This window comes from Henckelia pumila, chromosome 3 (genome assembly GCF_033568475.1).
Source record: "Henckelia pumila isolate YLH828 chromosome 3, ASM3356847v2, whole genome shotgun sequence".
Lineage (NCBI taxonomy): Eukaryota > Viridiplantae > Streptophyta > Magnoliopsida > Lamiales > Gesneriaceae > Henckelia > Henckelia pumila.
The window spans coordinates 130079179-130090507 of record NC_133122.1 but is presented as its reverse complement, the minus strand read 5'-3'; positions in this window follow the sequence as shown (position 1 = coordinate 130090507).

The window sequence follows — 11329 nt, the reverse complement described above, 5'->3', positions numbered from 1 at the left end:
TTTTAAATAAATAAAATTCCTAATTATGCATGCGAATTCAAGTATTTAAAATACCGGGTGTTACAAATGCTCTGTCCTTTCGCATTTAAGTTGTCATGTAAAGGATCCGTTACTAGGTAATTGTAGCTTTATGAAATAGGTAGATATCCTTGAGACTTGTATTCTAGTTGAAATTTATTCTGATAGCTAAGATCGGTCATAATGGATTCGGCTGATATGTGAAAGTCGGTTGATATCCAAGAGTTCAGCTGATGTTTGTAAGCAGTCAATATCTTCCAATCGATTGACATGTTAATATCAGTTGATATCTTCCAATTGGTTGACATGATAATATCAGTTGATATCTTCCGATAGACGTTTTTCTTGTTTTACACATAAATGGCGGCCATACTATAACAATGATATATTGTTTTGTTATCACCAAAGTCAGGATTCAACACCTTGCTGACGTAAGCCCTAGCAGATCGGACCATCAGTTTGCCTAATCGGAGCCTCCGATCACACACACTTTGGATGGTCCATTCTCGGATCGTATCGTCCGATCATACCCGATATTTTTTCTAGGGTAATATCGATAACGTAACATAAACCCAACTCATCATCCATGCTGATAGATCTGATTCAAAACATATAGTCAAATAACTTTTGACAATCCAGGCCTTGCTACAACTTGCATGGTCTAACCCTTACTGAATGCTATCACGACTTCTAGAGTCGGCTTAGAACTCCATTCCGGTTCTAACCTCACATGTATTGTCAATAATCAAAGCTCACTCTGAATTCTACCTTCAAGCAAATTCTTAATCATCTGCAATCTTGTTGTAACTGCGTATCGCCAATGAATACCGTCCATAATTCACTGTCCATTGGAAACGATTCATTACCAATGACTGGTAATTACTCCAAAATCCCATGTCCGACGAAAACATGAACAAAATTCTTCTTTTAACATGAGCCAATATATCTCACGACTGATATTGAATCTTGATACAATTCCAACCACTAGTCAGAAACGTCACTGTCTGCACAGTCAACAATATCCCGATTCTATGATCTCAATCGCTATCTAAGTAGTAATAGCCACTAACTGGATATTAACACAAAATTTCTCTGATATCTAACTCGAATACCATGAGATTACTGTAGTCTCTTGACTACTTTCTTAATATCAACCCTTAATGAAACAGTAATACAGACTGCGAATCTTAGTGATGACACTTCTTGTGAAAATCTAAACTAATCATTCACTATCTCCAGATACACACGATGATATCAGGACGACTGGCAGTCAAATACAAAAGACTCCCTATCATGCTACGATACATGGTGTTGTCAACACCAGCCGCAACACTGTCTTTTTCCAATTTTTCACTCGAGCCCATTGGAGTTTTCATGTTCTTAACATTCTCTTTGCAAAACTTTTTCACCAAATTTTTTGCATACTTACTTTGACACAGAAAAATTCCATAATTCAATTGCTTAACTTGCAATCCAAGAAAATAAGTTAATTCTCCTACCATACTCATTTCAAAAGTAGAAGACATGCATTCAACAAAACTATCAACATGCTTTTGAGAAGAAGCACCAAAGATAATGTCATCCACATAAACTTGACAAATAATAATTTCACCTTTGGCCTTTTGAATAAAAAGGGTTTTGTCAACCTCACATCGTTTGAAGCCAATTTTGAGCAAATACTCGGTCAACCTACCATACCAAGCTCGCGGAGCTTGCTTCAAGCCATAGAGTGCCTTCTTCAACTTGTAAACATGATCCAAGTGGTGTGGATCCTCAAAGACTTTGGGTTGCTTCACATACACTTCCTCATTTAAAATATCATTCAAAAACGCACTCTTCACATCCATTTGGTAAAGTTTTATACCCATATTACATGCAATTGCTAGCAATAGTCGGACTGACTCAATGTGGGCAACAGGAGCGAAGGTCTCATCAAAATCAACCCCCTCAACCTGCATATACCCTTGAGAAACCAACATTGCTTTGTTCCTAATGATGTTTCCTGATTCATCGGTTTTATTTTTGAAAATCCATTTTGTACCAATGACATTACCATGATCAGGAGATGGAACTAAAAACCATACATCATTTCGGACAAATTGCTCAAGTTTCTCATGCATGGCATTTACCCAAAATTCATCATTCAAAGCATCATTGACATTCTTAGGTTAAATATTGGAGACAAAACAAGAATGCATTACCTGTGAGTATACAGAACTCATGCGTACTAACCCAACCATCTTACGGTTGTCAACTTTGTCCTTAGCTCGGGTTTGCCTTGTTCCATGAACATCTCCAATAATCTGTGATGATGGATGATTCTTTTGTATCTTGCTTGGAATGTACTTTTCAGTGGATACCTCTGTTTCCTCATTATTTTGAGAATTTTCTTCATGAACAGTTTCTGGGGGAACCAGTGTTGTGTTTGGTGTTGCAACATCTGGAACAACACTCTGTTCATCGTGAGGAATTTCCAGCAAGCCTTCAATATCATCTTCAGTAGTTTTTCCTTTGAGATCTGCACCATCATCAAAAACAACATTAATAGATTCCATAATTGTTCTGGTCCTAAGGTTATACATCCTATATGCATGACTATTTGTAGAATAACCAAGGAACAAACACTTATCACTTTTGGAATCAAATTTTGCTAGGTGATTTCTATCATTCAAAACATAGCACACACAGCCAAAAATATGAAAATAATTGAGATTTGGTCTCTTTCCCATGAGTATTTCATAGGAAGTCATCGAAGATCCACTTCTCAAATAAACACGATTGGAAATATGGCACGCTGTGTTCAAAGCTTCTGCCCAAAATCTCTTGGAGATATTTTTTGTGCTCATCATCACCCTAGCCATCTCCTGCAACGTCCTGTTATTCCTTTCGGCAATTCCATTCTGTTGAGGAGTTTTTGGGGCAGAGAACTCCTGTGAGATGCCCTTCTTATCATACAAAGAAGAAAAAGATGAGTTCTCAAATTCCTTTCCATGATCAGTTTTGATCCTTGCTACTGTCAAAGTATGTAGGTTAGTAATATTGGTAAACAACTTCTTAAAAATATCAAAAGTGTCTGATTTTTCTCTAAGAAATCTCACCCATGTAAAACGAGAAAAATCATCAACACATACCAAAGAATAATTTTTACCTCCATAGCTTTCAACTTCCATGGGACCCATCAAATCCATATGTAAAAGTTCAAGACACCGTGTTGTCCCACAGTGTTGTAACACGGGGTGCAAAACACGGGTTTTCTTACCTTTTTGGCATGCACCACAAACATATGGAACACCAGACTTTAGATTTGGAAGACCTCTTACAGCTTCAAACTTACTCAAATTTTTTAAGGTCTTGAAATTCACATGTCCAAGTTTTTGGTGCCATAGACTAAACTCATCAACCTTTGAGTGTCTACATGCCAATTCATCACCAAGTTGATAGCAATTATCAACTGATCTTGTCCATGTCATAACACAATGATTAGTATTATCAAAAACTTCACAAGTATTCTTATCAAACTTCACATGCAAATCATCATCACACAATTGACTAATCGAAATTAAATTCGCATTAAGTCCTTCAACATGTAAGACGTTATGAAGCTTTGGAAAGCCTTCCACGTTGAGTGTTCCTTTGCCAACTATTCTTCCTTTTGCACCACCTCCATACGTCACTCTACCTCCATTTTGTTCGATGTAGTCTGTGAGGTGATCTTTCAAACCTGTCATGTGCCGAGAGCTTCCACTGTCAAAGTACCAATTTCCTGCAAAGTTAGCTTTTAAGGAAGTATAAATAACAAAACTTTTAACATCATACTTCTATATCCAAACTTTCTTCGCAGTGGATTCTTTTCTTCCAGTGTTTCGCTTGGTGTTGGGCAACATGGGAGGCAACACCTGCTTAGATTCCCACAAAATATAGTCATTTTTAAGCTTACGACAAAAAGGTTTGATGTGACCAGGTTTGAGACAATAATGACATACAAAAGGACGCTTCCATTGTTTTGGCTTTGGGACAAAAACATTCTTCTCAACAATGGGTTTCTTACCTTTCGAAATAGTTGAAGGATGATTCAAGGAATCACTACCTTCCTTCACAAACACTGGTGTTTTGAAAGATTCACCAGTTTCATAAACACTTTCTTTAAAACCAAAACCAAACTTATCATTCTTACCCATAGTCAAAAGAGAATCAAGTTTGCTTGAACTGGAATTAAATTTATCAAGTGTTGTTTTTGCTCTTTCAAGTTCCGAATTCAGAAACCCTAATTCCAGATCTTTCTTACTCATGAGAACCTTCAATCTAGCCACAACAGCTTTCAATTCAGTATTCTCTTTTGTAAGGGTAGTGTTCAACTGATTCCTCTTGATCCAATCACAGTCGACTCTTCATAGAGTTTTTGAATACCTTCCAGAGTATAAGCATCAGCTACCTGTTCTTCATGATCACTGGAATTATCAAGGTTAGAAGCAACAAAACAAACATATTTTTGAACTGTGTTGCATCCAGGTGTTGCAACACCGGAGTCAAAACCGAGAGGATTGATCTGAAAATTTTTCTTACTTTCCAGCAAAGAAGTAAAGTATATGAGATCTATATGTTCAACCTTTTCTTGTTCTTCTTCAGAATCATCATCACTTTAGAGAAACGTTCATACCTTTACGAAGGCGATTGGCACACTCATATTCATAGTGTCTATATCCCTTACATTCCCTGCATTGAACATTATAAAAATTTTTACTTTAGGACTGACTCTTACCTTCATACCTTTGACGAGGTCCTCGAGTATTAGCTGGCTTTTGAGGTTTCTCTGAGATATGAAATTTAGGAAATTTCGAAGGTTGTGCGCCTTTCACATCCTTCTTTTCTTTCATTACCTTGAGATAATCAGTGAATTTCTTCGAAATCAGGGCAATAGAATTTTCTTCAAGATCAGATTCCTTCACTTCCTGTTGAACTTCAGAAAAATCATTGTAAACATCATTAGATACATGAAAGGCAATAGACTTACCTTTAGTGTCATCTTCGGCTTCCATCTCCATCTCATATGTACGAAGAGAACTTATCAACTCATCCAAACCCATTATAGATGTATCTTTGGATTCATCTATAGCACAAACTTTGGTGTGAAATCTTTTAGGGATAGAACGAAGCACTTTGGACACAAGTCTCTCGTTCGATATAGGATCACCAAGGATAGATGCTTCGTTTGCAAGGCTTTTCAATCTTCCATTATATTCCATGATGGTTTCCGATTCCTCCATTCTCAATTTCTCAAATTTTGAAGTTAGAAGACGCATCCTTGTCTTTTTGACACTTACCGTGTAGTGGCCCGTATCCAAAACTAATGATTAATGAGTAATGAGTAATTAAATCATATAATCATGTCGGGATTAAGTAAAACATGATTAAGGAAATTCCAGAAGGGTTAACGGATTCCAGAAATGGATCCAAGACACTCGAAAATGACTTAGAGGGTTTCATGACTCGAGTGGGATCGGAACCACCGATCCAGGATCGGAGCCTCCGATCTTGGTGAGTTTGGAACCACATCGGAAGCAGGGAGATCGGAACGTCTGATCAGGATCGGAGCTTCCGATGGCTGTCGGTGACAGGTGTGTGGTTGCATGTGGACCGAATTGACACGTAGCGAACGGAACTTCCGATCGGGGAACGGAGCTTCCGATCTAAACGAACGGAGCTTCCGATCGAGTAACGGAGCTTTCGATCGATGCCTATAAATATGAGGTCCGAGCTCCTCATTTCTTGCCAATTCCGAGTTCCTCTCCTTCGCCTAGTATCTCTATTTTAGGGCTTTGGGTACTCTTATTTTAGAGTTGGAGTAGGGAATATATTTTTAAGTATAGTCATACAGTGTCTGACATAGTAGCGGAGCAGTGCTCGAGTAGCGGAGCATCGCTTGTGTAGCGGAGTAGTGCTCGAGGCTGTGGAGCAGCAGCAAGGGTGTGCCCCTAGTTGCGGGATAGTCGCCATCAGTGGGCTGACGACGGACGCAGGTATAGCTATGGTCTCCTTAAATTATTTAGGAGTATGCAATAGCTTAGTTAAGGCTTTTAGCGCTTATTGAATGATGCATGGGTATGTGCATTGTAGACTTGATGATAGGCTTGGAACCTAGAGTGGGACTACTAGGACTGCCTTAGAAAGGTACGTAAGTACTGACTGAGATTGCCAGCGGATATGCATGCTTATATGTTTCATTTATGTGTTTGCATGTTATTATTGTTATGCGGCATGTGCATATCATCTTGTGCCTGTACATCTGTATATCTTTCGAGATGAGCCAGTTAGGGTTGCTCAGCCCTGTTAGGACGTTTGATATCGAGTACCCCTAGGTACTGATACCTGAAGGACTCCGTGGTCTGCGTCCGGGATTTGGGAATCAGTGGTCGCACACAGTGGTTAGCTACCCCGATGTGACGAGCTTATATCCCAGGCGCCAGTTTGAGCAGTTTGTATACAGTTATCCCAGATATGGATACTCTGTCATTTGCATGCATCATATTTGTATGTTTATCCGTATTTGCGTATTGAGCTTAGAGCTCACGTTCAGTCTTTTCTGTATATCTGGACACCCTATTCGACGGGGCAGATTTAGGCGCAGGGTTTGAGCACCAGGAGCTTGGAGTAATCAGTGACCTTGAAGACAGCAGGATTAGCTGTAGGTTTTTATTTAAATTCGATTGGGTTGTATAATCGAGTTTGTTTAGCCGGTTGTATTCCGCCGGTCTTTTTGTATTTAAGACTTCCGCAGCGATTTATTTAATGCATGCTTAATTATGCTCTTAACTCTGTTTAGGTAGTGGATCCGGGTCGGGTCGCTACATTTATTGGTATCAGAGCAATGCATGCAAGGGACTTAGGAAATTGATATTAAGACTTCTTGATTATCCTTGTGGGATTGATTGAGGCCCAGCGAAAGAAGATTTGGTTCTTCATTGCCATGGTTTGCGGCATAAGTCTTTACTATAAGGAATGCAACAGTGATGAGAACACCAGTAGTAGCATATCGATAGATAGACTGACTGCTGTGGACAGTTCATCATTCGATGCATTGGGATGTTGATTGAAGAACATATGGATTCCAGCCAAGGAAGACTAGAAGAGAAGATCGAGTATATCGCGTCAGATACCTCTGAGGGATTTTTGGAACGAATGGTGTTTAATAATCCATGTGGTTCCAGTCCTCGAATATTCTCTACTCGTAGTTGGAGAGATTGTCAGATAGACCTTCACCAGAGAATGCCTCGAGTGCCTAAAACATGACAGGTTTCGAGAGTGAGGTCTTTAACCTCGTGCAGAACATGGTTTTGCCGGTATGCTTGCATTGATGCTTTTGTTAGGCATACGGGACACTTCATGTTCAAAAGCATGATTCGGATACAAGAAGAACGCTGATGGTAGATCGCGAGCAAAAGAAGTCGACCGACATGCACTGACGCAGAGCATAGCTGGTTAGCTATTACGTGCCATTTCTCCGGAGTTCTTCGCGGGAGGACATGTAGAGAGACTTGGACAGGAGTATGCTTGTATCGATGCGTGTGTCGATGGGAAGCTTCATGCTCAAGGAACGAAGACAAGATTTGATGATTTTAAATACTGTATTGTTGTTGTTGTAAACAGTATTTCAGTTGTAATGAATCATCAGAATTTGGTTGTATCAGTTCAAGTTATTGGATGTACATTTGTTGTGTTTTGAATACTGTATGTATTACATGGGATTGTAATAAAGGAAATTGTACATAACTTGATGTAATGGTACATGTTTTATTTATTCAGCAATTCGTGATTGATTGCAAGTAATTTTATAAAGTTTGGCCTGGAATTAGTTGATTGGTAATCAACTAGGTTAGCTCATAGATTTTGGGTAAGCCAGCGGTAACGAATTGAAGTGTGGTTAGTCTAGGTGTTTTTCTAGGATTGACCTATTTAGTCATTTGACTGAGTTAGTGCCATTGATGAGGTGATTCATCTGGGGGCATGAGATTATTGATCTTGTTTTGGAATTTTGAGTTTCGTTCTAGGTGATTTCCGTAGATCAATAGCTTGATTAACCTTCATAGGTTGAGACTTCGTGATGATGGGATTTCATCGGGATACCAAGTCGAGTATATATACCGAGAGTTGTGGACTATGACCATGACTAGACATGATGGAGCGCGACCCTATGCCAATGTTACTCTGGGAGTCTTTCGTACTTTGGAGAATGTCTGGAAGCCTTCGTGCTTCAGGATTGGCGGTGGGAAGGCTACTAGTCTAGAGTTGTGGTAACAGTCACAACGGGGTATGAATTTGGATTAGTTGCCTTGGTTAGGTATCAGTGGTTTAGATATCGTCTGACTGTCGTCAGAGATATTGACTGGTTAAGTATCTGTGGTTTAGATATCATCTGACTGTCGTCAGAGATATTGCTTTGGATTTTGTCATAAGGACCAGTCTTGGAGGGATTTCCTTGACAAGTGCATACTCTGAGCAGATAGTTTTAGACTATTGGTTACTGCTAGACTAGTGGATCTAGTCGGTGTTTGGATGCTCTGGTGATAGGGGCTAACTAGGAGTTTGGTTTGTGAATTTCCTAGAGCATTTGACTCGGGGATGAGTATTTTTCGGCAAGGATAGTTTTCTTCAGTGATAGATTATATCCGATGCTAAGGATTGTACATGACGATTTGAGGCGTGAGGATAGCGTGATTTATGCCAGTGTACACTTGGTGGTGATTTCAGGTGGGACACCGCGGCAAGTAACCTCAGTCTCGATTTGTTGCAGTCTTAGCGAGATATATAATTATCAGGAGTATGTTCAACGATAGTTGAAATCATTCGGACTTGTATTGCGGCTTGAGTTGAACAAGTCCATGTGATCATCTTGGATGAAGATAGACAGTGGATAGTATGTCTAGACTGGTGCAGGTTTAGCACTAGTGACTACTTGTAACTGTTGTCTGACTCTGTCAAAGATGAGTGATTGAATCAGCTGTGATTCTTTTGATTTCAAGTATTTGGGATCTGCGGACGTGTGGCATTGAGATCATTGATAGTGATCGGCCATGGGATTTTTCATTGATCTGTGATTGTCTGATTAGAATTTGTATCGTCAGGCATAGCAAGAGCTACAGTAGATCAACTTGATTGATCAGAATATTTCAATTGGTACTGATTGGGATATAGTGAATCAAGAAGTGCTGGAATAGTACTTAAGTATGGTATGCTATGATATAGCGATTCAAGTGCATTTAGGAAATTCTTTAGTCGCTAAGGAATCTCCAGGGATGCGGGAATCGAGACTTTTGGATTCTGCGGATCACGAAAGTGGTCATTAGTTTTCTTTTGCGATTGTAGTTGTTGGTAACGTTGCTTTGGCTACCAGTGACGGATTTTGATCTGAACATTGCTTGGTTTTAGCAATGATTTATTCAGTTTGCAGAAAAAAGGATTCAGTGATTGTTCCAAAGTTGTCAGTGAATGAATTTTGGAGACTGTTAGTCGGAATGATCAGCTTGGGTGCTTCCAGCAGATTTCTCAAGAGTTTTTCTTGAGCGGTAATTTGACAAGTGCTTTTGGATTTCAATGAGCATTAGCATGATAGAATTAGTTGTTTCATGGGATGAGACAACAGCTGAGACTTGTGTTTCTGAGTCTGGCAGGATTGTTGTCACTGATATCCCAGTGCGTTCTGATATGCTGTGTCATTGAAAGGATTTGATAACGTAATTGCCATCCGTATTGATAGATTCTGTGCGGGATCGCGGTGAATCAGTTTGGTTATCCCCGCTAGGGAGCCAAGGGTTTGGTTATCTGGAACAGGATTAACCGGAATCGTTTTCGTTGATACTATCTCTAGTTCTGATATGGAAGTAAACATCTGATTGAGACTACTGCTGAGGATGGTGTGGTCCATCTGGGAGTTTCAGCATGATGTTAGTGAATTTCGAGACGACGACCTCGAAGAATTCTTTTAGACAAGAAATTGTGTATAAGGATCTTATCACAATTTAGGTTAGTAATCTTTGTTTGCTAGTTGTTGTTCTTTGGGAACATTTGTTGGCCAATGGCAGGGTGAGTACTGAAAGTACATACTATGACGCCAGGAATTGTCAGGATTTTGTTGTTATCCATGGCAGGATGACTAATGTAATCGAGTAGATGCTATCTACGATGGCGAGATTCAGATCAAGGTTTATCGCAATTATTCTAAGGATTTCAAATGGTTAGAGTCGCGTGCAGTGGTGCGATTGCTCTAAGAGCGGGTGGCCGGTAGCTGCCATTTCTATTCGCATAAGGTACTATTTTGGAAAATATATTTTATCCTTCGTGATAAAAAGTAACTCACACGAGTTCTTGGAAAAAGGATATCTAGGATTTGACCGAGAGTTGAATCTAGGTCGATTGTTTAGGGCTTTTCAATAACATCAAGAGATGAGATGTTACCGTTAGACCAGTGAGATACAATGTGTTGTATCTTGTTCTCTAGTTGGACTGCGATGGAGTTCGTACATATCTATAGATAACTGCTGATTAATTACTATCTTAGCAAGGGTGTCATCGCTAAGATTTGTAGGCAGTGTGACTGATTCAATGGGCAATTTGGACCGAAGGTGCCATGTTGTTGAGGTTATCGATGGATAACTGATGGTAGTCAATAGTGTTACACTATTTTATCAAAGATTGGGTCTGTCGAAGGTTATTCGACCCAATATTTGGAACCGGAACTATTGCTGAATTGGACAAGTGGTTTGTACTATATTCCGAGGTTTACCTTAGATTTCGAGGACGAAATCCTTTTAAGGTGGTGGGAATGTAGTGGCTCGTATCCAAAACTAATGATTAATGAGTAATGAGTAATTAAATCGTATAATCATGTCGGGATTAAGTAAAACATGATTAAGGAAATTCCAGAAGGGTTAACGGATTCCAGAAATGGATCCAGGACACTCGAAAATGGCTTAGAGGGTTTCATGACTCGAGTGGGATCGGAACCACCGATCCAGGATCGGAGCCTCCGATCTTGGTTAGTTCGGAACCACTTCGGAAGCAGGGAGATCGGAACGTCCGATCAGGATCGGAGCTTCTGATGGCTGTCGGTGACAGGTGTGTGGTTGCATGTGGACCGAATTGACACGTAGCGAACGGAACTTCCGATCGGGGAACGGAGCTTCCGATCTAAACGAACGGAGCTTCCGATCGAGGAACGGAGCTTCCGATCGATGCCTATAAATATGAGGTCCGAGCTCCTCATTTCTTGCCAATTCCGAGTTCCTCTCCTTCGCCTAGTAGCTCTATTTTAGGGCTT